General features: G+C 31.9%; 1 pseudogene; it reads right to left on the reverse strand.

Moving 5' to 3' along the window:
- The window catches only part of LOC136975677 (uncharacterized), a 30,028-nt pseudogene extending 5,499 nt beyond the window's left edge, over window positions 1–24,529 (reverse strand).
- Window positions 24,530–27,303: the final 2,774 nt, after the last annotated feature.

Genomic DNA, 27,303 nt, shown 5'->3' on the forward strand with positions numbered 1-27,303 from the left:
CCAGTTGGTCATAGTGTGAAACAGCCCTTAGTGGGGCTCTTGAGAGCACTAATTCCAGGGGCACGGATGGCAATTAGCTTTTCCTTGCTTTTTTTGAACTGTCAGCATTTAACTGCCTTTGTATTTTAATTTTTTTTTCCTGTTTCCTTTTTCAGTCTACAGTCGGTTAGTCCTAATTGTTCGTTAGATTAGGGACACTTAGTTTGGTTTCCAATTTAAAGATAATAGATTAGGTTAAATTAGATTAGGGTTTAGTAGCTTTAGTCCTCTGGTTAGGTTTGTCTAAGTTATGGTAGGTTAGTTTACTTAGTAAGTTAATGTTTAAAAATAAATAAATATGTATATATATAAAAATTGGGGTCTTGCCCGTTTGTCTCTCTCGGTCCGTTCGTCTTATCGAGTTTGTCATTGCGTTCATTTGCTTTTCGCGCTGTCTGTCAAGTGTTAAGTAGTATTAAGATTCGCGATCGCGTTCAGTTTATTAGTATTAAGTAAATATAAAAGTAGTATTAAGTCTTCCTATTAACAGCCACTTGGCACTAACTTCTACACTTAGCTATTCGTGGCGGCACTCAATAATTGTTGTTCGCTACCCTGAAGTTTTCTTTTAGACCCTTCGGGGGACTACAGCCTAGAAACTGCACACCAATATCAAACATAAAGAGTACTGTAGCCGTTGTACTCCGTTCAGAGGGATTCTATCTTTCTCTACTGTCTATCTCCTCTCCCTCCTTCTTCCCCTCTCCTTTTCCTAACCCTCTTTTCAGCCGGCTAAACACTTTATGTACGGCCGATATCTTTCTTGTATGTATGTAGTTAAATTCATTCGAACGATAATATTCCGTGTGTTTTGCATATTGATCAATTAATTAACCTCTTAACAGTGAGGGACGAGAATAGTCGTCCAAGGCGATTGAGTGGCAGTGGTGAGGGACGACTATAGTCGTTAAAAAATTCTTATAAAATACCTGGACCATTTCGTGAAGTCGTAGAATTTTCACGAGTAGTTGGGTTCTCCAACTTTGTTTTGGAATATCCTTTAGTTCTCGAGAAATTACAATAAAAGAGAGAAAATTAAAATAAATATGAAATTTTAGACGGCCATCTATCGACATAAATCGAATTTAAATTTCCCGCCGTCATCTGATTGGTTAAAAAAATTAATATACCTAATTGGCTCGCGTGAGAAAAAAGTAGGTGTGACTTCTGTAAATGACGCTATCGGGAGAGCACCGATGCAACCAGAAAAAGTAAACAGCCTACGTCATTAGTCTAACGGTCCTTGTCTGACCTACTTTTTGTAAAATCAACATTAGAGTAAGCTGTAGTAAGACATAGTAGTTTATAGTAAAACGGTCTTCTCTAATATTCATAGTACTTTGTAAAGCTTGGATTTCAATTTAATAAGTATTATTTAGTTCAGAAACATTATAAATACATTATTAAGAAGGAGAATATCATAAAAAACTTTATTTTTTAGTATAATACAATTTACAAAATCGAAAGTTCGTATATCGTAATATTATAAAAAACTACATCGAAACATACAAAGTCACCTAATTTACTTAAATTCAGTTCATTATACAACTGTCGATACTCTTGCCTTCCTCAGTTTCCTCAAACAAAATTCGAAAACTTCAATTAATCCTATAAATATTTAAGCGCCATTACTATTCGAATGATATATTATTATATCAAGCTGAATTTTACATAATTTGTAACTGTAATTACAAATATAACTGAAAAATATTTGACATAAACCCTAGGCCAGTGTTTCTCAAACTTTTTTGGACCGCGACCCCCCTTCTGCACTTAAAAATTTCAAAGGACCCCCGAAGAATGAGTGTGTCGAAAAACATACCGGATGGAGGGGGTTAGGCTCGTATTTAAATATTTATATTGTTTTTATTATTTATATGTGCAATTTATTTAAGTAAAAATTATTTTATATAGTTTTTATTTCTATTATTTCTAAACATGAATCCATAGTAAATTTATAAAATATTTGAAAAAAATTGATCTAGAATCAATTTTTCAGCGACCCCCGAAATATTTTTCACGACCCCCACTTTGAGAATCACTGCCTAGGCCATAATTATCAAAACAAAATTCTTCAAGTATAAATTTTTCTGATCGAGTAATATGTAATAATAGTTTTATCTATTACTCTTGCCATATTCAACTTTCTATGTTCACATCCATTTAGTTTCATCTAATTACACTTTAAATGTAAAAAAATCTACCAACAAATTAATTTGCTAATAAAAGGACTACTTGCTAATTAAAGTTTGTATTCTTCTTTGACGTAGTTCTGCGTTTTAGCACTAAATTGGTAGACATGTCTAAATAACACGCTTATAAACACTAAAAACCATAAATGTTTCGAAATTAGAACTAGATAATTATATGCAGAAATAAATTAGTAAACCTATAATACATGCCTTCATTTATATCCAAAGATCAGTTCTCGCTAATTGTCGAAAAATAAATTATTTTCAACTTTTCTTTTTGTAAAGTAGCATATTCTGAAAAACAAGTTCTAAATTCAGAGTAAAATCTCCACCTTTTATCTGTTAAAAACAACGCAAAATGTTTGGATCCACGTAATAAAAATTTATCGCAGTGAACTTCGAAAAAACGAGAAACACAGAAACACCAAGCCGCACTGTACAAAATTCTGCTGATAACTGATTCATCCAACAAATTCTCCCGCGAAACATCAGATGACTGTTATGTCACGTGGTTTTGAAGCTTTTCTAAAAGCAAAACACTAAAAATTTTATATAATTATTTTACTAATCCAGTCAAATTTAAATAATATAAAATGTCTAGATCTGTTTAATAAAGATTAGTAATGTACTATCACTAATATGCAAATTAGATATGACAAAGATCAATGTGGGAAAATTCCCGCCAAGATAAAAATAGCTTTCGTCACGTGATCACCAAGAAATACGAAGAAATAAGTCTAAAGTTTAATATTTGTGTACAAATTAATAAATTTTAACCAATATCATCGTTTAAAATTTAATGTTTCTGTAAAAATTAGTAAATTGTAACAAATTTCATCAAAAAACAACAGAATAATTTTCAGCTTATAAAAACTCTACAATAAATGATTATTTCTTCGAAAGACGTCGATATGCACAAATAAATAATAAATATGTAATAATGCTTTTATCCATTTTAAGTGGATATTGTAAAAATTAAGCTATTTAATTTGTTTGGCTTTTATAATTTAGTTTCCGAATATTTTACTGTGAAATTCCATTTAGTAGACAGAAACAAAGATAAGCTATTAATTATAAACAGGGCAATAGAATAATTTTTACGTAATTTTGGTGTAAATACAGAAAAAACGAATTATATCAAAGATGGGACGAATATGCTAACATCCCTCGAACAGAGCTTATAATTTGTTGTCATTTTCAGCCTGGTTCCCACTTCGACTGTTTTATCTTGGTAAAAAGTTAATTTTTTAAATATAAAAGTACATTGTTCTTAGTGAAGAAAGATAAAAGTATCGAAATATAATATTCAGAATTAAAAATATTGATGTATGTCCATATTAGAAATGTATATTTTTTTCCGATATTAGAAATAATATCACGAGAAAAACATTAGATATATGAAATACGGCCATAAACAATTTCTTTCTGTCAAATTACAGATTAAACAGGTTTATTTAGAAAAATTCAATAGCGAATAACTGACGTTAAATATACAGAGGGTACAGTATGCTTTTTATGTGATAGTATCTGCGTTTACAAATTAACAATTTTTAGTTTTTTTACACATTATTATGCTATAATCTAGGAAACTATGTTTAATACACAAGACACTACAGAAGGGTAAGAAAGGAACGACAATCATTGTAACTAATGTATTATTGAAAGTTTCATTCATATAGATAATTAATTTTATCAAGATACATTTTTCCAGAAGAAAATTGCCGATATCTCTCGTAAATATAAGTAAATTTTATTATAATCTAGATAAAAACACATTTTTTTCCCACGCATAGCTTCTTCCCCCTCCCTCTTACTCTTATACTTGGAATATTCCATTTCATAATTTGATGTAATAATAACGTTTAAAATGATTCTAAATAAAATATTGACACTTAAAGTAGGTTAATATATATTGTCATTAGTCTCAGATGTATTCATAAAAATGTAATAATCGATACAATAACACTTTCTCACATGCTCCATGTATTAAAGTTTGCATCTGTAATTGAAGGTAATATATAACGAAACAAAATGTTTATATTATCAATAGTTATAAAAGATATCTTATTTTTATGTAAAAATACAAAATAAGAGAGAAGAAACAGACAATCACTCGATACGTCTACCCAGGACATTCTATAATTCATTCCAAATTTCTAATATCGACATACATGAATATTTTTGTGTGTGTGAATATTATATTTCGATACTTTTATCTTTCTTCACTAAGAACATCTTAAAATATTAACTTTTTACCAACATAAAACAGTCGAAGTAGTAACAGGCTGAAAATGACAACGAATTATAAGCTCTGTTCTGGGGATGTAAGCTTGTTTGTCCCATCTTTGATATAATTCGTTTTTTTCTGTATTTACACTCAACTTACGTATAAATTATTGTATTGTGCTGTTTATACGTAGTAGCCTAACTTTGTTTCTGTTTACTAAATTGAATTTCACAGTAAAATACTCGGAAAGTCTAAATTATAAAAGCCACAAAGATTAAATGGCTTAATTTTTACAATATCAACTTAAAATGGATAAAAGCATTATTAAATAATTATTATTTATTCGTGTATATCGACTTCTTTCGAAGAAATACTCATTTATTGTACGGTTTATGTAAGCTGAAAAATTAAATTTTAAACATATTTCTTTATATTTCTTGGTGTTAGCTTTCGGTCACGTGATCAATTTGCCGGCATAATTCTTACAGTGATCTTTGTCATATCTAATTTGCGTATTAGTGATAGTACATTATTAATCTTTATTAAACAGATTTAGTTATTGTGTATTAATTAAATTCATCGGTTTTTGTGGAAGAATTCTTTAAAACTTTTAGCGTTTATTTAGAAACTTTTTGTCACCTGATGACATTGGACAAGAGCATTTTCGTTTTGTCTATTGTATATGATCAGTTCGCGCCAGATTTCGTGGAGTGTGGTTTGGTGTTTGTATTTTCTCATTATCTTTTGAAGTTCACTGCGATAAATTTTTATTACGTAGATTGATAGATTTTGCGTTGATTGTAATGGATATTCTAAGGCGTAAAGTTTACTGTGAATTAGTTCTAAATTCAGAAAGAAAAGTTGAAAATAATTTATTTTTTGACAATTAACGAGAACTGATCTTTGGATATAATACTTGGATGTAAGTGGAAGTATGTATTATTGGACTACTAATTTATTTGTGCATATAATTATGTAGTTCTAGTTTCGAAACATTTGTTTTTTAGTATTTATAAGCGTGTTATTTAGACATGTGTACCAATTTAGTGCTAAAACGTAGAACTACATTAAAGACCGATTAGAGGTTTTTAGAAAAACTTATCCTTTAACAATTTGATTTGATTATTATGGTTAGTGTTCATGTGTATTGTTGTACTGTAAATTACTTCGTTTTACTATGTTAGAGAAAGTAGGTCGCACATTGGATTGAGGACTGTTCACTTTTCAGAGTGAAGCGGACCCTCTCAGTGAAGTGTGTTTTAGGGAAGTTATGCATTTTTTTTCTGATGCATGCCAATAATGAATATTGATTTCAAAATTAAATATTAGTCAATGACGATCTGATATGTAATAAATCTGAAGATGCATATAAAAATATTTTTACATTTTTTTCATCGTTTTGTTGTTTCTTAAAGTTTAATTTATTTAAATTTATTATATGTAAAGTAAGTTTATTTACAAAATGCTAATATTTTAAACCGCTTTAATATTTTGGTGTAAATTTGAACAACGAATTTTAAAATTTTAAATAAAAGATATACTGAAATTTTCTTTTATTTACAATGATTACGTCACTTCTATAGAAAGTAGAACACGAGACGACCTTCACCCACATTTCAGTCTGGGGAAAGGCCGCCAGGAGTCGTAGTTGTAAATATAACAACCTTTACGTCATCTGCTGTTGTGGATGAAATTCGTTAGCTGTCAATTACATTTTCTTGAATTTGATTCGCAGGTTGGAAAAAATCTTTGTGACTTAAATTCCTGAAACTTTAAAAAATTATATAAAATTCAAAATAAATTCAAAACTTTTGAAAAAATGGTAACGGATAGAAAATCACAAAATAATTTAATAAAAATTTAAAGAAAAAAATTTTAGCAAAAAATTACCAAGAAAAAAATTCATATATAAAAAAATTATGTGACAATAAAGAAAGATTTTTTCTTTACTAGACGTAACTGTTTAAAAATTTTTTTCCTAAACGGAAACGAGAAAAACGCGTGGGAAAAGTCTTAAAAAATTTTCCATGCTTTTTCTCCACAACTAAGTGGTAGCGCCACGTCTGACTGTTCCACTGTTAAGAGGTTAATGTTGGGAGACATTAATTTTTTTCACGATAAAGCTGATGGTTAAGGCCTGATGTTGAATTATGATAATTCTTAGTCATTAATATTAATTTTAGTAATTAGGAAGCATGTTTCCATTAGGGATCTATTAAGATCATGTATAGATCATTAGAGTGTTTGTCATTTGCTTATGCAGTTCTTTTAAAAGAACTAAACCATAATTAGATTTAGATTTCGAAATATTTCTGCTTTGGAACTGGAAAGGATAAGTAAATTTGATTGTAAATTTGCTTCAAAAAATTCATTTAAATCGTAAAATTATTTAATGATAAATCTCATTATCATTTTCGTTTTTCGGGATTTACAACCTCTTCTTATATTAACTTTGTGGGTAAGGATCAGGAATTTGGTGATGTGGTAATTTGTGATACTGGTAATTGATGTAAGTGGAGAGGGGGAGTTTTCCGCCATTAGTACTTTTTGCAAGCTGTAGTATGATGCGTTACCCTTGTGAGATTTGAGTGAATTTCTATTGTGATAGAGTTATTATTGTCCACTGCGGATCCATAGTGAGTGAAGTCCCTGACCCTTTGAATGTGTACTTTTCCACTATGAGGTTGTCAGCTAAAGTTGGATATAGTAAGATTAAAAATTTGAAAATCATCGTTAATGTCATGATAAGAAACGAAATAAAAAGGAAAACGTTTGACATGTATACTAAAGCATTACACTATAAAATCATTTTTACTTTCCTGACTCTAATATATAAGTATGGCGATCAGGCAAAAAACGACCCCCAACATTTTTATATTTTTTGACTCATGACACTTTGAAATACGAAGAAATAAAAACAAATTCGAGAAAATTTTTTCTATGTATATGGATGTCAGTGTGTATGTGGAGGGCACGATATTGTTCATCCTCTTTCAAACGTAATAATTGCTGTGCTTTTTGTGTAAAGTTTATGAAATTTTGCAGGGTGGTTTGTGTATTAGAAGAATTAATAATATTAAAGTTTAGTAATTAAAGTTCAAGGGGGTGGAGAGATATTATTAAAGAACCTAGCTGAAAGAACCTACTAGAGATACAGGAGGTCGTGTGTATCTCCAGTAGAGTCAGACTTAATGACGATTTTACTTGTTACTAACATTTACAATTTTTTTTATTAAACTCATCCATATCCTCAAAATTGAGCTTTCTATTATTTTATAATAATTAAAAATATAAATTTTTTTAAAAATTAAATATCATAACAGATGGCGCCACCAAACGTTGCCGTGAAATCAAGCAATTTTTGCTAAATTTTTTCATTAAAGTATTTATTCTTATTCTCGAAATAAGATTGCTCTCATTGCAATGAGTTCGTTACACATATTTAGTTATACAGTGCATATAACACAGTAATACGTTATATATACAGTAGAGCGTCGTTAATCGGAACGTCGGTAATTGAAATGGCCGGAAATCGGAACGATTTTCAGTCGGACTGTGTCGTGCTAAATCGAACGTTTTTGATACTAGATTTACTTCTAAAGTATAATTTTCATGTTTTTTATATTCTTCGATATATTTATTTTGTTTGTACAAAATGCAGAAATAATTTTTAACGATACGATAGCCTCGATTATTATTATAAAAATTTTCGTTAGGCTTAAAATCAAAGAAAATTCAACACGAAGCGACACGCAACGGAGAAAACTTCAACACGAAGCGACACGCAACGGAGAAAAATTTGAACATCGGACAGGTTAATATATTTTTTCGTACAAAGTCGAAAATCGGAACAAATGACTAATTGGAACAACCCCAGTCCCCAATTGACTCCAATTTTCGACGCTCTACTGTATTTCTTAAAAAATATGAAGTATAGTGGTTAAGTAACAGATGGCGCTGTTACTTAACTTGAAAAAAAAAATTCCACAGCAGCATTCACTTAATGTGTTTTTACGAAAGAATTGCATTTTCTGTAAATTGAAGTGACACAGGCTAATTACTAAATATATCTAAATTCCCCACACTGTTAATTAGTATTGAAAGATATTATGATCTGCAGTTAAAGTTACAGCAAAAACGAAGATTAATTATTTCTTGAGTAAATAGTTTCAATGCAAAGTGCTGCACAATTTTGAAGGATATGTACAAAAAACCATTGTTGACTACATTCTTTTAATATAGAACAATATTTTATTGAAAGCTGAAAAATTCATAATTGGAGTGCTTTTAAAATATTCTCTAAAATTGTTTTCGTTACCAACGCTCTCATTTTGATAAAATAACATATTTACAAAATCGATTAATTAGTAAAAATTCTTTTATGCTGGAAAGAAAGTAAATAAATTTAATGAGTAATACAAATCAATCATACTAAAATATGTTTACATCGATAATGTATCTATCATGTAAAGAATAAAATTAGAATTTATTAATTCTTCCATTAAAATAATGCTAATGGAAAATTTCATTTATCAGAGATCTTAACTTGTATACAGGCGATTTTGTATAAATTTTTCATTAAGCGACGTTCCCTAGATTCATATACTACAGCAACATGAATTCAAACTTTGCAGAGAAAATTTGTATGAACTGTTTTCTTGCACCCTGCTGGACAGCAGCCCTGATATTTGGTGTAGATTTATTTCGTATTTGTTCCTGTAAACAGCACAACAGCAAACTTAAATTTCTCAAATTCAAAAAATTCTACATACGATTTGTTGAGTTTATATTCTGGCAAAGTACCGTTATTTTAATGTGGCACATGTTAACTCCTTTCGGTGACTATGCATTGTGTCTTGGATGGTATGACGTATTCAAAAGTGATGCGAAATTAATCAAAGTTTCATTTTTTGTACTATATTCTACTTATTCAATTACTCTGACGTTTATCAACCGTAACAAAGTCGATTTGATTAACAGACTAAAGAACAGATACTTTTATGAAAAAATGATCATCGAGAATAATGCTCTAATGAGAAATGTCTCTCTTGTTGTTTCGTTTATTGTTGTATCGGTAATGATAATTTATCAAATTTTCAATCTAAATGTTTATTATTTTTCGTTCGAAAAAACGCAATACTTTAAATTTGAAGCCCTGTTTTGTACTGTTCAGTTTGGATTCGTGACAAATTTAACTATCGGAGGCATAGGATATGTTCTATTGTTAGGTGCCTTATTATTACTTGTTTTTCATAAAGAAATTGAAGAACTTACTCGCGAAATGTCTACGATAAAAAAAGCGATATTAATTTACAAATTAAATTACGAAATTCGATGATTCATCATCAACAATTGTGGACTTTCATAAATCAGTTAAATACCAAATGCAAATTTGCTGTTGTCGTTGTTTATTTCGGAATAATTTGAACAACGAGCTTTTGCTATTATGCATATTTGTATGTTCATCTGCATCAGTTTTATAAAATTTTTTTATTTGTTTTGATGATTATTTTTACATTCATCTGCATTATCTGTGGCTGTTTACTATGCTGCATCTTTTTCACGGTATTTGTACATTACACTTAATTATATTTAATTTATTAATTTTTACTTATTGATATAATGTTATTTTTCCAGATGGAAAATGGATTTCAAGACATTCGGCAATTTTCCGGTTCTAATTTGGAATTGCGGCAGAAGCTAAAAGTACAAAAAACTTTCGATTCTGTTCTTATAATAAATGAAATTTACTTTAATAAATTTAATATTAAATACTTGTTTATTTGTTAGATATTGAATTTCATGAAAAGATTTGGAAAAGTTTCCTTGTGTCTTTCAATTGGAGATTTCTTCTGCGTCAACAAGCAGAATCCTGTCAAAGTATGTTTTATTGAATAAACGGTTTAAAGATTACATAAGAACTAATATATAGGCGTTTCTCTACTCATGTGCGTATTTTGCAATTTTAATATAACGCGATTAAATGTAACATGGAGTTTTCGTGACAAGCTTCTCTAACGCCAATTTTTGTTATTTAAAAAATGTTTTTCTATTTGTGAGAACCGACAGTTTAATAGAGAACATTTTTATACTTAAAACTAATATTTTAGTTAATATTTTAGAATATTTTAAAGCAGTTAAAAAGACTAAATTTTATCAATAGTTAACATAGTCTCCTTTTCTTCCTGTTAGTCAGAGACAGGGGAAGGTCTTGCTAAAACAAAAGTTTAGTAGAGAACTACCGAATCGTGGACAAATTCGTTCGATCCACTGATTTCCTATAAAAGGTGGAAGTCACCTTCCATCCTTTGCTTTCAGTTACAGCTACACATGCTACTAGCCACTAGGGCTTTTAGTCGTAGCTCTCTATTTCATTCCCGCCAAAAATGCAGCCTGTCAACGCTTCAGAAGACGAAGAAATGTATAAAGACATGAAGTGAGGTATTGCGTTGATTGCAACCTTGTAAGCGCTCTCTCTCTCGATAGAATATTAGATTGTCCAATTGAACTTTCTTTATTTTCATTTTACTTATCGATATTCATGTATTAGATCATATATATATATATATTAATATATATATATATATAGTAAATAAATAGTTTTATTATCATAGTACTCCAAGTGTCTATCTCCAACTAGTCAACTACATCGTCGGATCGAAACTTTCTGTAGCCACTCGAATTAGCCACTTGTATTAACCGCTTGGATTTGGGTAAAAGATAAAATAATCGTATAAATCGCGAGTTTGAACTCGACTTTTTAAATTATCCTGACTAGTGTCAGAACCGTGACTTGAACCGAAGATCTTAGGATTTCCCGGTCGAAGTTATTTCCAATTAAATTTGCCATCTTAGACAAAGTGAGCAGGGTCTTACAGACTCCGATCTCACAGTATGAAACGAAATCACGACCAATTTGGTAATGTTTTGCCTCTTGGTTTGTCTGCAGAAAGCGCTGAATACAATAAATTCGTTTATGCGCTTTGCAGTGTTACGCTATTTGGTTACTCACGAAGTTTATATATGACACATTGTTCAGACCACAGGCAGATCTTCAAAGTTTGTTGAATTAATAATAATTAACTTCTTGGGTAAACATTCTCATTCTCACAACAATTTTTTTTTGTAATTTACAGAAAGCAATCTTGTTATAAGCTAAAACTTTTACCCAGAAGTTAGTTCAAATATGTTGAAATACGGAATTCTTTTCAAAGAATTTAGTAACAAGACAATTAATTTAATAACAATTTGTATTTGTTTTATTTGTAGATGGCTACGACTCTACATTCTGTGTTTTCGGGATTTTTGAAGTTAAAGAATACATCAAATTTGCATAGATCCTGTAATGAAATCTTCACAAACATCACTTATTTGAATGAAAACAATTAAGGTGTATTGAGATTTTAATCACATGAAAAACAGCTTAATCACATATTTGCGAGGTACGTAAAAAATTGCTTCTTAACATTTGCAAACAACATTCTTCTCGAAATAACTTAGTAGTAAAATGGAATTTATTCTCAAAAAGCAGAAGAATAAACTATGTATAGATTTATTCTTCTACACTCTTCTTCTATTCAAACTTTACAAGTGTGAATTAAAAATATCTCTTATCTCTTATAATTTCTTATAATTTCACTTGAAATAACAATAATTTTCGAATAAGCAATGATTTGTAAAATATTATATTTCATGGGAAATTGATTTATTTGTAATAGATATTTATCTTTTTAAGTAATTTCACTTAGGGTAAAATATGAACATCTTGTCTGTATGAAAATCATTTTCGTAAAGCATTTTAACTAACTTTAGTGTGAGTTTCAATCAATAAAAGGGCATTTCTGCTATTGCTATTGTCATGTAAATGACAGTGAAGGATGCTGAAAATTTGCTCAGCGACATGGAGACTGTCAATCCTCGAACTCGTCAAAGGTTTTAATTTTTTTAATATGTTATAATACATTTATTTGATTAATACACAATAAAATAAGATGTTAGCGTTAAAACTTTCGTGTTTTGGTTAGTTCGTAGAAGTAAATTTGGGAAAGTGTAGATAAAAGAGTAAGTTGGCTGATAGCAGGTTTCTGTCCTTTATTCTATTCGATTTTTTAAAGCATTGTTTCACTGCATATGCCATATGCTATTCTTTTAATTATAGTATATATTATACAAACATTTATAATTTTATAATTACAGATAATTTTAATATAAAGTTATTTTAAACTAACAATTGTAAGAAAAGTACTAATTTGTCTTACTGATTCGGCTTTGTACTTTTCTTTAATCGATGCTTTGTAAAAGATAGTTGAAAGTCTAGACTTTAGAGTATCAGTTTCTATCAACTTATAAGGTATGAATTGTTCTTTCGACTTTACCTTTGTGACTGCATCCTGCAGCTGCTAAGATTAGAATACTCGAGATAATAGCGAGGTTGAGGCTGAATTTTTCAACGCGAAAACGTGTACGTCGGACGTTCGGCGCCGCTTTCCTGTAAGCCTAGAAGTTCGACAATGGCGTTTGAAATGTCTTGCATGGTTCCACTGACTTTCCTCTTGATATTACAATTTTTCAACAAATTAAGAAGGTGAAAACTATTTTCCATTTGTAATTTGTAATGGACGTTGAAAAACCGACTATACACGTAAAAATTTATAAAAGACAATAAGTGTCAATAAAGAAATTCGAAATGAACTTAATTTATTAAGAAGTTATTTATAACTTTTTATGCTTCATTCACAAGTAATGTTTGTACTTTACGAACACTATTATTGTATTGTTACTTGTAATGTAGTCATATAATGAAAACTGAATGTTATTTTCACTACAAAATAATTTTCAATATTTTTACACAAGAAATATAATTAAAATGCCACTGTATTGTTGTATTACTCTATTTTTAAGAACAGTAGTTATAATTTTTTGTATCAGTAAATTTAAATAAAGAGTATATTAGACAAAATTCTTTCACCAATGGAAATCTTCATTTACTTGATGTAAAAAACATGCTAAATATATAGTGGAATATGAAATAATTTTGACTTTCATTCATGTTGGAAATCATAAATATCGTCATCTTGAAAGACACAAGACCGAATGTAATCAGAATGTTTTATAGTATTAGCGAAAGCCAAAGACAGACTCCAGAACGCAGAACGAATTAAATTCGAATATTTGAACGCCATATCTAAGTTTTAAAATTCGATTTTTTTAAACACATAACAGGATGTTTGAATTAGGTACAGATACTACTGCACATTTTATCGGACTCATTCAAAACAGTTCAATTGATTAAAACAATAGAGGATAAAAATTGGTATCTTCTTGATATTTTTTAAATTTATCTTCATGATAGGGCCCAATAGAGGCTTAATTCGGCACTGGTCCAAATGCATATTCTGAAATTTGTAGTAATGAGCAATTCTAATAGCAGTTGTTTCTAAAATAGTAATAATTACGGTTGTCCGGTTGACTTTAATAGATAGTATTTTATATCTCCACAGAGTCGGCACTAAAGCTTATGCTACCCGAGGCAAGACAAGCATTTGACACCCTCTTATCCCCTACATAAAATGAAAAATTTTTGTTCTGAAATGCCTTTCCAATTAAAAGTGCCATTACTTGCTCAGTCAATTAATATTCAACTCGCGAAGTGTAATATAAATAAAAATTTAAAAATATTAAAAGCAATATGCCTGAAAATTTTGTATAAATTTATGAAAATTTCTTATGGTAGCACCGGCCTATATTTCCATAAAAATACATCCATTTTCTCATGGTCTCAAAATCTCTTACGACTTAGTGATGCTTTTGCATGTTTCAATGTGTTTATACTTTGTTATTTTCTTTCCCTCGTTTTTAATTAGTCGATAAAACCATTGAATATTAGTAGGTGGTCGTGAGTTTGCACCTGAACATGCTGGCCATGTGGAGTTTTCTGGGTTTTCTTCACGTATCTACGACCTATAAGAGACCAGTTTTTCACACACGTCCTCTTGAGAGGAACCCTTTGGCAGATTGTCCATGTGTTGCGTTTTCTTATCCCATCAGTCTACGCCCATTAAACACGAGAATGTTGTATTTTGCAAGTGTAGAATTACTGTAAATTTTAAGACAAATGTGCACAATCTTATTATAAACATTTTTCTGTATATATCATACTCATCTATAATTGCTGTAATTGATATACGTATATCAATTATAGCATTTACAGATGAGTTCGATGTCGCATACATTAGTTTTGTGTAAAAGTTGAAAACATAGCTCTTAGAGAACTTTTGTGTATTTATAAAAGTCAGAAATAAAACTGTATTAAAAATCTTTGACTCTTTAATTTGAATATACGAGCGATGTATAAATTATTATATTTCCAATTTATATTCTTATGAAATAAATAAATACAATATTTTAGTACAAAAATAAAATCAAAAAGTCCACATCCACACCTTAAAAGAAATGACAAAGTCTGCATTGTTCCGAAAGCTTCCCGTTATTAGAGCTAGGCAATTGAAGAGCTAGGTAACTAGCTCTTCAATTGCCTAGCTCTAATAACGGGAAGCTTTCGGAGCCCTTATTTCCACTAGCCCTTATTCGAACCCCTTATTTCCAGTAGCTCATCTAGTGAAAATAAGGGCCGTAAATCTGGTTCCTTTTTCTTAGAATTGGATAATTTTTCCGTAGTTCAACCGAAATTCATCAAACTCTGTAAAATTGTCAAGCAACTGTGTGAATTTATATTCCGAAAAACATCATCCAAAAACATCAAAATACTTTTTTTTATTAAACATCAGAGAGGAGAAAGTTGACACTCGTTTTTTGAATATAGCTTTTTTTCAGATTTAATTATATTTGCCAAAATGTAATTTATGCATACGCCAGGATTCTTCTAAGCATTCTGACATCAAAATCATCAAAATCTAACGTGGGAATTTGTTTTAAAAATTCGAACAAGAAAGTACAAATGTTATCACAATAGCCTGAGCTATGCCCAGGCAACAAGCACATCTTTGCGCAGTGGAAATTGTTTACTACAAATTTTAACGTTTTCGGTCGACTTTACTAAGGAACACTACGTCAAATCTGGAATGTTGGTTTCTTTACGGATAAATGTTCATCGTAAAACAATTGAGAAAGGGATAAGCTAACATCTTCTGATAAATCAAAAGATTAGTCACACAATGAATGAATAAGACAATACAATACAAAAACGTAAAGACAATACAAAGAAAATTACGTTATGACGAATGACAAATATTTCCTCATTTCCCACCAGAGATATTGTGGCCGTTTTAATATAAATATATATATATATATATTTATATTAAAACATTTATATTTGTATATAGTCATACTTCTATTCTATTTCTGTGATTTCTTTTATCTTTTTCTGGAACTTTCTAGGACAATCCAAATCTAATGGCTAATCCTACCCAAAGGTAATAACGCCTTTGGGTAGGATTAGCCATTCCACGAACAGGAAGAGAACAATAGGAGATGAGGTGACCGGGTGAAAAACGACTGGCGAGTTGATCAGTTTTCGGCTAGAGACCGAAGGCGTTAGACGCACTGCTAAGAAGATCGAGGGAACAACGACTGTTAAGAAAGAAGGAACGAAAGGAACTCCGTACTAGCAAAATGCCCGAGGACGCCTTTGAGAAACTGAAAGAACTGTATAGGTTGGTACAGGGATTGAATTAGAAAGAGAATTCGATATTCAAGAATCCTAAAGTTAGCAAAAAGATCATCGACACGGCAAGAACATTAACATCCGAAAGAACTCCTACCCAAAGAGCATATCGGCACAGACGAAAGAACAAATCCCGGGTGACTGTAGACTTTCATTCTTCCCCATTCTTCATTTTTCTGTCTTTATTTTCACTTCCTTAAGTTAAGTTAGTTTTAAGGTAGTTTTAAGATTTAATTAAGTAAGATTCACATACGCGGTTAGGCTAAGAAGATTGTTAGGCGATTATTCCGGGTGTAAAATTATATTCCCGACTTGTATGAAAATCCAACAAGAATCCCTACGCCACGCACCTCGAATTTTGTAAAGTTTTGCAAGAACAGTTGGAATTCCTTAAAACCGAACCCGTTCATCGTGAATAAAGAAAAGATTGTGTAGTATAAAAAGTTTTCCTGTGTCTTTTATTTGTACGTTTCCTTCGCGGACAACATCACATCATATAACGAACGACCACAATATTATCTACAATCCACATGCAGGAAAGTAACAGTACTTAAGTTTACATAATTAAAAATATATATATTTACTGTATATGGACATTACAGCACTAAGCTACTGGCTACATTATTTTTTAGAGGCATATCCCCTCATAACCCGTTTTATCTAAGGCTCTGCTGGTCACTATACCAAGTGAATGGATGATGCTGAGATAAAACGATAATTTTATGCATTACAAAATAATTTGTTTCTGTTACCTTTTATCGTTTGACCCCAATGTAAAACAAAACACTCACATTAAAATGTTACCACAATAATATATTTTTTTATTCCTGTATAAGATTCAAAATTTGGCAGAATAAGAACACCATAAGTAATCGAGTGAATAATACATAATCAGAATATGTTGATTCTGTGTCATTCACTCAATTACTTTGTGGTGCTCTTATTCTGCCAATTTTTGCATGGTGTAGGAAAACTTTAATTTTGTCTAATTTGCAGAAAAAAATTTTCATTCTTAAAACTTTTGCGCATACATTAGCAGAATAATAATGTAAAAATTATTTTTCTTATACAATACTAAATTCACTAAAGTAGTATATAATAAGTGCTACCACATAAATCTTTATAATTGATAAGTTTCAATTCGAAATAGCCATGGTCGTCTATTATATTCCAGTTTTCGGTTTTCCCAATTAGCATTTGCCCACGACCTTCGATTACCAGAGTTCTACTGTAATTGTTAATTGTGATTGTTTTTCATATTCTATAATTTTCACTGTAATAATTATTCGTTAAGAAAACAAGAATATTTGATTAGAGTAATCCAGTGGTTTTTAACTGCTGTTCCTCGGAACACTATGTTCCGCGAACTTCTTTCAAGTGCTCCGCGAAATTATAAAAACTCCGGACTATTTCTTGCACATTACGAATATTATTTACTGCTTGTACGCAGTGCCGTAACTAGGGCGGTGCCAGCGGTGCCCGGGCACAGGGCGTAGACCCTGGGGAACGGAGAAATGACCTGGACCAAGTTTTATATCATGTTTAGGGGCGTAGTTACAGAAGCCCGCACGGGGCGCATAAAAGACTAGTTACGACGCTGCTTGTACGATGTTATATTCTTTCTGAAACGCATAAACATATGCCCAATATGCTTTATTCAAAGACATTTCGGCTTGATTTCACTCAAACAAAATGTGAAGTAAAAATGTTAGAATACCGTTCTAAACAAAGAATACAATCTCACATTAGCAAAAAAGTGTTAAATTCCACAACTGTCATAATTAAATTACACATTTATGTTAAGAACCACTGGAGTAATCCTATACAAGCCTCGAATGAAGTTTAAAACTACCATACTTTGTCTGTTAAAAGCAATTTGTGCTCAATATTTCAAAATAAACCGTGGTAACAAAGTAAGAATGTCACTTATTATGTAAAGTAGACAATTGCCTAGAACTCAAATCTAACAGAATTTGTGAATTTACGTATAGATAAATAAAAGTTTAAGTGTAAAATGAACAATATGAACACAGCATTTCCAATAGGTTACAGAAATAAATATATAAAACAAATTTCTTAACTTCCTTGGGAAGGTTGAATTATTACAAGTTTTATCCAAGAACAAGAAACTTTTTTACTGTGGAAAAGTGTTAAAGTCATTTATAATAGGCAATTTTACAAATCCAGCAATGAGTTGAGTAACTTTTCGGAGCCATCTGTTTTGATATTTTATTTGTTAACACTTTTTATGTTATTAATTATTATAAACTGAAAAATGTCTTAATTTTCAGGGTAGAGATGAATTTTATGAAAAAATTGTAAATGCAAATAAAGAATAAAATCTTCGTTATGTGTAACCATATTCGAGATATGACACATGATCCTTCTAGCTCCTCATCTCCTTGGCCACTAGCCACCAAAATTTAATAGCGTAAATCTTCAATACACAAATCGGTCTGCAAAATTTCAGAAATTTTCGATAAGCGAGACAGGAGTTATTAAGCTTTAATACGGATGAACAAAATCGTGCAGCCACCCAAACCCTCCACCCACACACACTAATCCATACTAGTCCATACATACAAGAAAAATAACAAAATTTTTTTGCCTTTCTCGACGTTTTAAACTTCCCGAGTCTAAAAATGTAAAAACCTTCAAAAGGTCATTTTTTGGCCAACCTCCATACTCTTCTGTATTATGTGTAACAATCAGAAATGTAACAAGTGTATGTTGACTAGATTGTTACACGAAAGTATATTCTTTGTTCAGTAATAATGGATCCATCGCTGATTAAAGTAATTAGTTTACTCGTTTTTTTATAGTTATTTTGTGAGAGAATCTCTTCTTTTGCATCACTCATTATGATTATATGGTAGTTCAGAAGTGCTGAAAAGACATCCAAGATTCGTAAGGATGCGTCAAACTAAGCACGATCGTATAATCATTCTTCGGCAATATCACAAAAAGCAATAAATATCCAATTTCACGGTTAAGATAAATTAAATCACTTCTTCATTAATGTCACATAAATAGAAAGCAAGTAATTATGGCCAAACAGATCTAGTCTGAAACCATCTGGCAATATCTATCGTGGGTCTGGCGTTATCCATAATGATTATGTTTTGTGTGTGTGAGAGAGAGGGGGGATACGGTAAAAACAATACACCAGTCAAAAGAGAATGCCTCAAGGAAGGAGGGTCTGTAGAATTCTGGCCCCTGTTTAAGTTTTTGAAATAAGAAGAAAGTCTGAAAAATTCTACATGGCCAGACCGACAGAAGACATACAATTCTACAACTACCATTGTTTAATAGTTTTGTCTACTGGTTGTTTCCTAATTGGCATGGCAAAAAGACTCTCTGAATATCTACAAGATATTTCTGTAAGAGTTAAAACCTATGACTAAAGTAGGTAATATATAAACTCTGAACATCTGTTATATGATACGATACGCAACAAAATTTCTTTATAATCTAACTGTTGTAATTAATTTCAGACGAATTGGTAGCGATAAATACGTGATCACAATTGTGTTGTCTTGATACTTCTCTCAGTTTTAACAATCCTGAATACACACAATGTAGAGTACGAGCGAACTAAAAAGAGAAAAATATGAAAAAAATATTAGTAAGTATACTATAAAACTCTTTACGTCATTTTCAGATAATTAATAGAGTAAAACTACCTTGAAAGGAATTTTTTTATCCACACAAAAAAATCCACCAATAGAGAGACACAAAGAAACTTTCCCAAATCGTTTCATGAAATTTAGAAACTAAGTAAACAAATATGTTATTAACAATTGAAACCTATACTTCATCAAGCATATACTTAAATCTCTAATCATGCAAACTACATTATTATTCAAAGTCTGGCACAACTTTAAAACTTCATATCACAGTGAATTTTAGTCCTAAACATAAGCGGTTTCACAGAAATATTCGGAAATTACACGGAAATCTTTAAAATCTAAATAGTTAATGCAAATTTTCGTTTTTGTCGGTAGTGGTTCTACATAGAGAATCGATTCAAGATATCATAAAAGTAACTGGAAAAAAAGTGGATGAATAGATACAGTAACGAGTTGTATTTGAATTTGTTAAGCCCATTATATTACTTATGAGAACTATTAACGGGCAGATTGACAAAGAGCTAAAGGCATCCGATTGCTACTCTGGGTGACTCGGGTCAGGAACCACGACAATTTTTCATTGTGATCTGTCACGGATAGTCATTTTTAGTATTTCTGTGAAAATCCCGCGAGCTTAGAACAAAACTTACCAAGATAAAGTTGTGCCTAACTCTTAGATTATGCTGAAAATACCTGTAACTTCTGTCTCAGTGCTAAATTACAGACTGCAAATTGCCGAATATCTTGAAAACCATTCTGCATCTGAAATATTAAAAAATGCGTAAATAAATCCGGAGAACACTACAAGGATATCGATACAAGCAATGCATAATTACCGTGAAAGCGATACAACACAACACACATCCGGCGATAATACAGACGAATGTCAAACTTATCATCCAAATAAACACAAACTTTTACAGACTTGTGCATATCAAAATACAAGAATATGTAATAGTAAAGACTCGTTCCCCAAATTATGCCGAAATAAATTACAACGACAGCAAAGTTGTACTTTGTATTGAACTGATTGATATACATCCATAATTTTTGGTGATGCATCATAAAATTCTGTAATTTCATTTTCAAACGAATACTATTTCTTTTAATTGTTGCCAGTTCGTTCAGCAGTTCTTCAAACTCTTTATATAGGATGAAAAATAACAAAGCAATCATTAATAAACCATGACCTATTCCACCTATAATTAGACTTTTTACCGTAGCAAGTTCAATGGTACAAAGAAGCGCTTCACCAGCAAATTTTTTCCTGTTTTCTAAAACAGGATAATAATAAATCACTGCTGCTATTTGGGAGGATGTAGTTATTATCACAACAATAGAAGCGAGGACAAAAGAGACATTTCTCACTAAAGAATTATTCTCTATTATCATTCTTTTATAAAAACATTCATTTCATAATCGAGCAATGATGTCAAACTTTGTATTGTTGACGAATGTCAAGATGATTGAATATACGGTGAATATAATTGCAAAAGAAACTTTTGCTTGTGTAATATTGCTCTTGTACAGTCCGTACCATCCAATACACAGCGCATCTTCACCCAAACCTGGAATTGTTTGCCATATTAAAAGAATGGAAAATTGCCAAAATAAAATCTGAATGAATTGAGTATACGCCTTCCTTAACGTCTCATTTTCAAGTAAGAATGCTGGCTTTTTACAATAACAATTCTTAAATATGTCCAACCATATATAAGTGCTGTCGTCCAACAGGGTCTTAGAAAACAGTTCATGCAAATTCCGTTATACTTATTCAAATCCATGATTTTCTGTTCTCGATATGCACTAAGTATGAATTACATTCCACCAGAAATGCAACACAGTTCTGATCATATATGAAAAATTGTTCTAAAGTTAATTAATAAAGATCAAAGTAGTTATATAAAAGTCATATAGAGTATCGAGGATCGTTTATGCAACCAGTATAAATTTTACCACCAGTATAAATTTTAAATGTAATGTCTTAATAAAATACCTGTATATTGCTAATTACACTTACATTGTTCTTAAAAGCCTGAATTATCATAAAAACCGTTGAAAGAATTTTGTTTATTTTATAATTTCTAATTTAAATGGATGACTTTAATGATAGAAATTTTAATTTAAAAGGCAATAAAATTGCTGTTAGTAGTAGCATTTACTTCCTATTCTATAATATCGATTTACGATAACGTCATTCCTCGAATATTACAAACACCCTGCTTAGATTACCTCAGCATTCCACATTTAAACGTATGTTTGCATTATAATGCTTACACGTGTTTGCTCCACAATATGCTACCTCGCATATTTCCTTAATACAATTAGAATTCCTAAGGTAATAATGATATAGGCTACTAATTCTTAATCGTTTACTGATCTCGTGCGAGTTATTCTACAACATTTGCGTATCTATCACTCGTTTTCAGGAACACTCTAACACTCTCACACATACACAAACATCCATACATACAGAAACCCCCATCCCCAATTTCTTATCTTTTTTTTGCAGGAGTCCATAAATGGGTAAAATGATGTAAAAATCTTGGATGGTCATTTTCTGAGCGATTGCCATTTGTATCAAATGATCATGAAACTGCACATCCTTAGCTTCAATTTCAGTTTAATATCACATCCTGTAAATTGCTTTATATCGTGAAATTTATTCTCCATCTGAAAGAGGGGAAAAAACACTATGTGGGTGCCGGGAGGTGGAGCCGCACCTCCCTTGTTGTCGGCTAACAGGTCGGTGAGACCTGCCCACGTCAAGATGGCGGTTCGGATTCGATACGCGTCACGCGTTACGCGAGTGGAGGAAGTTGATGGGTCCGACGATAGAGCGGCGGCGGCGATACTCGAATAAATGACATTAACAACGAATAAAAACAATAACAATTTATTAATACTAAAGCTACAGTTACACTAGGGCGTGCTACCGTCGCCTAGAGTTAGCGTACGCGGAGGGAGAGCTTACACGAATTTGGGGAGTCATACCTCGTATTCCGAATCGGTCTTGGTACAGGTTTTAGGATCTCCTCGGGTATCCTTTCGTTCGGGCGGGTTCCGTCGAGACTCACACACACACACACACACCACACACACCGTCAAATCGACACTACGTAACGGACCCCTTTTCCCGCTCTCGTCGCCCTTTTATCGTCTCGGTCACGTTTCTCAGTTTCACCAACCAGCATTATTCGTATGTTGTTCCTCATGATTCATGTTGTTTCTCCGTGGGAACCACACAATAAAATATTTTAATATTAGCGTTTTGGTTCCGGCGGTTCGAATTTTCACAACTATATACATGGCGGAAAAATAATAGCTCTCTCATGTACTACATAAATTGTAATTACCTAAAGCTAGTAAGTCAAACACCGAGGCCGGATGGCCGAGCGGTCAAGGTGGCAGCCTACCGCTCTGGGGGACCCGGGATCGAATCCGAACGGGTCGAATAATCCCCAGGAATTTTTCGGGGGGTGGTCCGTTCGGATATGTCGGGCCCCGTCTCTCACCACCCGGTCGCCCCATTGTGGGCCTGGCCGAACCCATAATGGGCCTACTAAAAGAGGCCTTCTTAGTGCCCACAGGGCGGAAAGAGTTAAAAAAAAAAAAAAGTAAGTCAAACACCCACATATTATGAAAATAAATGAGAATATTAAAATCAGTAAACTTTTAAATATTTAGGAAAATAATGAAATTTTATAGACGAAAATGTATAATAGAAAAACATACCAATCATAAAATGCAAAAATAAATACAGTAGAGCATCGATTATCCGACTCAATTGGGGACTGGGGTTGGTCGGATAACTGAAAAAACGGATAACCGAAAAGTATGAAAAAATACATTATTAGTACAATTTCCAATGTTAACTCAGGATATTATTTCTTCAAAATATGAATTTAAGACTATTTACAAAAATTTTTACATTTTCGAGTCTATCTTTTAATCTTTTACACTACTCCAGAAGTAACAGTCAATATGGCTAAAGAACAAACTTCTTTTACAAAGGAAAAATAGGTAAAAATTCACAAAGTTAAAACGATCCAGTGTCAGCCTTTTATTTGAGGTTCTGACACCTTTCACTAAAATACAAAGAATTCTTCTCACCATATTATCCTTTTCCAATATAACTGCTTCAAGCCCTCTGGTGGTAGATAAGAGTTTTTCGTATTAATTTGCATATAGTACAATTTCCAATGTTAACTCAGGATATTATTCCTTCAAAATATGAATTTAAGACTATTTACAAAAATTTTTACATTTTCGAGTCTATCTTTTAATCCTTTACACTACTCCAGAAGTAACAGTCAATATGGCTAAAGAACAAACTTCTTTTACAAAGGAAAAATAGGTAAAAATTCACAAAGTTAAAACGATCCAGTGTCAGCCTTTTATTTGAGGTTCTGACACCTTTCACTAAAATACAAAGAATTCTTCTCACCATATTATCCTTTTCCAATATAACTGCTTCAAGCCCTCTGGTGGTAGATAAGAGTTTTTCGTATTAATTTGCATATAGTACAATTTCCAATGTTAACTCAGGATATTATTCCTTCAAAATATGAATTTAAGACTATTTACAAAAATTTTTACATTTTCGAGTCTATCTTTTAATCCTTTACACTACTCCAGAAGTAACAGTCAATATGGCTAAAGAACAAACTTCTTTTACAAAGGAAAAATAGGATAAACTAATATACATTATTAGTATATTAGTATATCGCTATTAACCTACTTCGCGTTGAATTTTCATAGATGTTAAGCCTAACAAAATTTTTTTTTAAATAATAATCGTTGCTATTGTATCGTTAAAAATGATTTCTTTATTTTTCACAAAATAAATACAAAATAAAAAATTAAGCATGGTTTAAATACTGGCCTCCCTTTCATGGTCGAGCCAATGTTGCCAGCTTACACACGCAAAAATTTAACAAAAATAATATTAAAATAGCCAAGACATAGCCAAATATTGTAAGGCCACATCACTAGCGGACATTTGAATTTGCCGACTAGAACGCGGTCGGTTAACCGATGTGACGGTTAATCGGGAGTCGGATAATCGATGCTCTACTGTAATCCCAAATAATAACGGTACTTGCTGTTGAATTGTTGCATGAAAATCCAAGATTCTTCATGATGCAACGTTAATTTGTTAGTTTTCTTCTTACATCTAAATCCTTTTTTTATATTAAAAACAATTCTCGAAACACTTTCTCAAATTCTTTGTCAGCGATGAGCATCTATTAATTAATTCTTTTATGTGATGTTCACATCCCAAACTTCTAAACGATATTACTAAAAGGCATTAATAAATAATTTTGATGGCTATTTTAAAAGTATTTGGTGTTATATGATACATTTTCATAAATTCATAGCTGCAACTAAAATATGTATCAAATATTTCATTATGAAAATTAATGTTTTAATATTATTTGTATTACTTGCTTTCTCATAAAGAATATCCACGTTATAAGCTACACGATAGTTATAATTATGTCCATTAAATCGGATTTAAACAGCAACAATTTTTCAATGTGGCAGAGGATGAGGAACGGAAGTTTTTGCCGTGTCCATACCATTTTAATAAAAATATTGAATAAAAGAGTTAAAATATGACCGACGGTATTTACATTTAATAAATATAAAAATATTAAGTATATATAAAGAAAAATTAATTCTCATGTGGACACTCGTGAATTTCTGAGGAAAAAAAAAAACTATTTGAAAGTACAGTGGTCACTGAAATCCGACATATGTCGGACCAGTGTGTGTCAGATTACTGGATGGTTAATGTTACCTTAGGTTCCGAGATGGCGGCGGGGGAAATTTTTCCCTATCTTGGCGACTGCGGCGGGGAAAAATTTTTTCCCTAGAGTCGTGACGTCGACGCAGTTGAGAATTTTTCCCCGTTCGGTTTCAACCCTGAGATCGACGTTGCCGAGTATCCTGTAACCTCGAAACGGCGACGGTCGTGTGTAAATTTTCGACGGTAGAGGGAGCCTTTTCGTGACGTCGTGCGAGAGTAATATCGGCGGGAAATTCGTAGTTGTGTTACGAACGAATATGCAAATGCTCGATCTGTGACGTGATTTCTGTTCATTTCAATGCAATTTTATGCAAATCGACTTGTTTCCAGTTGGAATCGTTTACTGCAGTGTTGCGACGAATTGCGTATTGGAAATATTTGCTGTTTATTTTTCTGGTTACGATATTTCATTTTTTTTTCCTCACCACCTCCCCGCGTTTAGTTTATTGCCAATTATTCGATAATGAGTAGTTTTGCCGATTTGAGTTTCAACGACGAATTTCGGTCGAGTTGCACCACACGTGATTTCTACAAGTTAATGGAAGACGACTTCTTGGAGCTAGGTTTGCCTCCCCGTATCGATAACGCATTGAGATTTCCGAAATTTGCTGTAAAATTAGGCATACAGCCGACCGAGTCCGTTTGCATTCCGTGCGATTCTAAATGCAAATTATATCATCGGAGTAATAGAGAAAGCTGTTTCTTGCGAAGTAGTAAGTGCGGAACGAAGACTTCTGCCTTTGAAGGAACATTTAAAAGTAATTTTGGCCACATTTCTTGGGGTTGCATTCTGTCGTTTATATGGCCAAGTAGTAATAAATCGAACAGAGGGAAACGCCAATCGACCAATAAAAGAGCAGCCGAATCGAAAAGAACAGGGAAGAAAAGAGCCGTACCAAGAGAAAAGGAAAGTATCCAAGCTGGCAAAACCGAAGAAAGAATAGAACGGAAAGGAAAAAAAAAAGTAGGAAGAAGTAGGCAACCACCATCGAAAAGTGAGTAAAAATATTCTTTTCTTTTTTTTTTTTTTTTGTTATTTCGGTTAACGTCCGCGGAGTCTGCAGAGAAATTCAAGATGGCGGCCATCTTGAATCGAGGGAAAAATTTTTTCCCCGTCGCAGTCTCCAACGTAGGGAAAAATTTCCCCCGCCGCCATCTCGGAACCTAGGGTAACATTAACCCTGGATTTTGTATGTATGTATGTATGTATTTACTGTACAATAAAAAACGAACTTGCTTCATAGGTTAGTTTATCGTATTAATCACGATTGACGACTGAAAGTATACAAGTATTTCTGTCTCTGTCGCATACATCCACAAGTGACAATACAAAAATTGTGTGCGCCCCGCCCTGTCGGACTGCGAGTGCCAGGCTATAGACTTTACTGTATTATATATTATTATTTATTATAATATAATTATTATATTATTTAAGAACAAATCCACGTGTTTTCTTGTATTTTAATTAAAATATGACACAAAGAAAGACGCCATTGAAATTCGTGTATGAATTCTTCTGGTAATGATTGATATGTATTCGGATAGTATGTACTAGAGCAGTGTTTTTCAACCTGTGGGTCGCGACCCCCAGGGTGGGTCGTAAAACCTTACACGGGGGTTGCGGGTAAAAGAAAAAGACAAGTGTTTGTAGGTCCTACACTACAATAAAAAGAAAAAACGTTACAATTTGCAGGGCTCTTGAGACTTCTTTGCACAGTACA

The sequence above is a fragment of the Centruroides vittatus genome, unplaced genomic scaffold (genome assembly GCF_030686945.1).
Source record: "Centruroides vittatus isolate TY-2023 unplaced genomic scaffold, ASM3068694v2 contig_109, whole genome shotgun sequence".
In the NCBI taxonomy this organism is placed as follows: Eukaryota; Metazoa; Arthropoda; class Arachnida; order Scorpiones; family Buthidae; genus Centruroides; species Centruroides vittatus.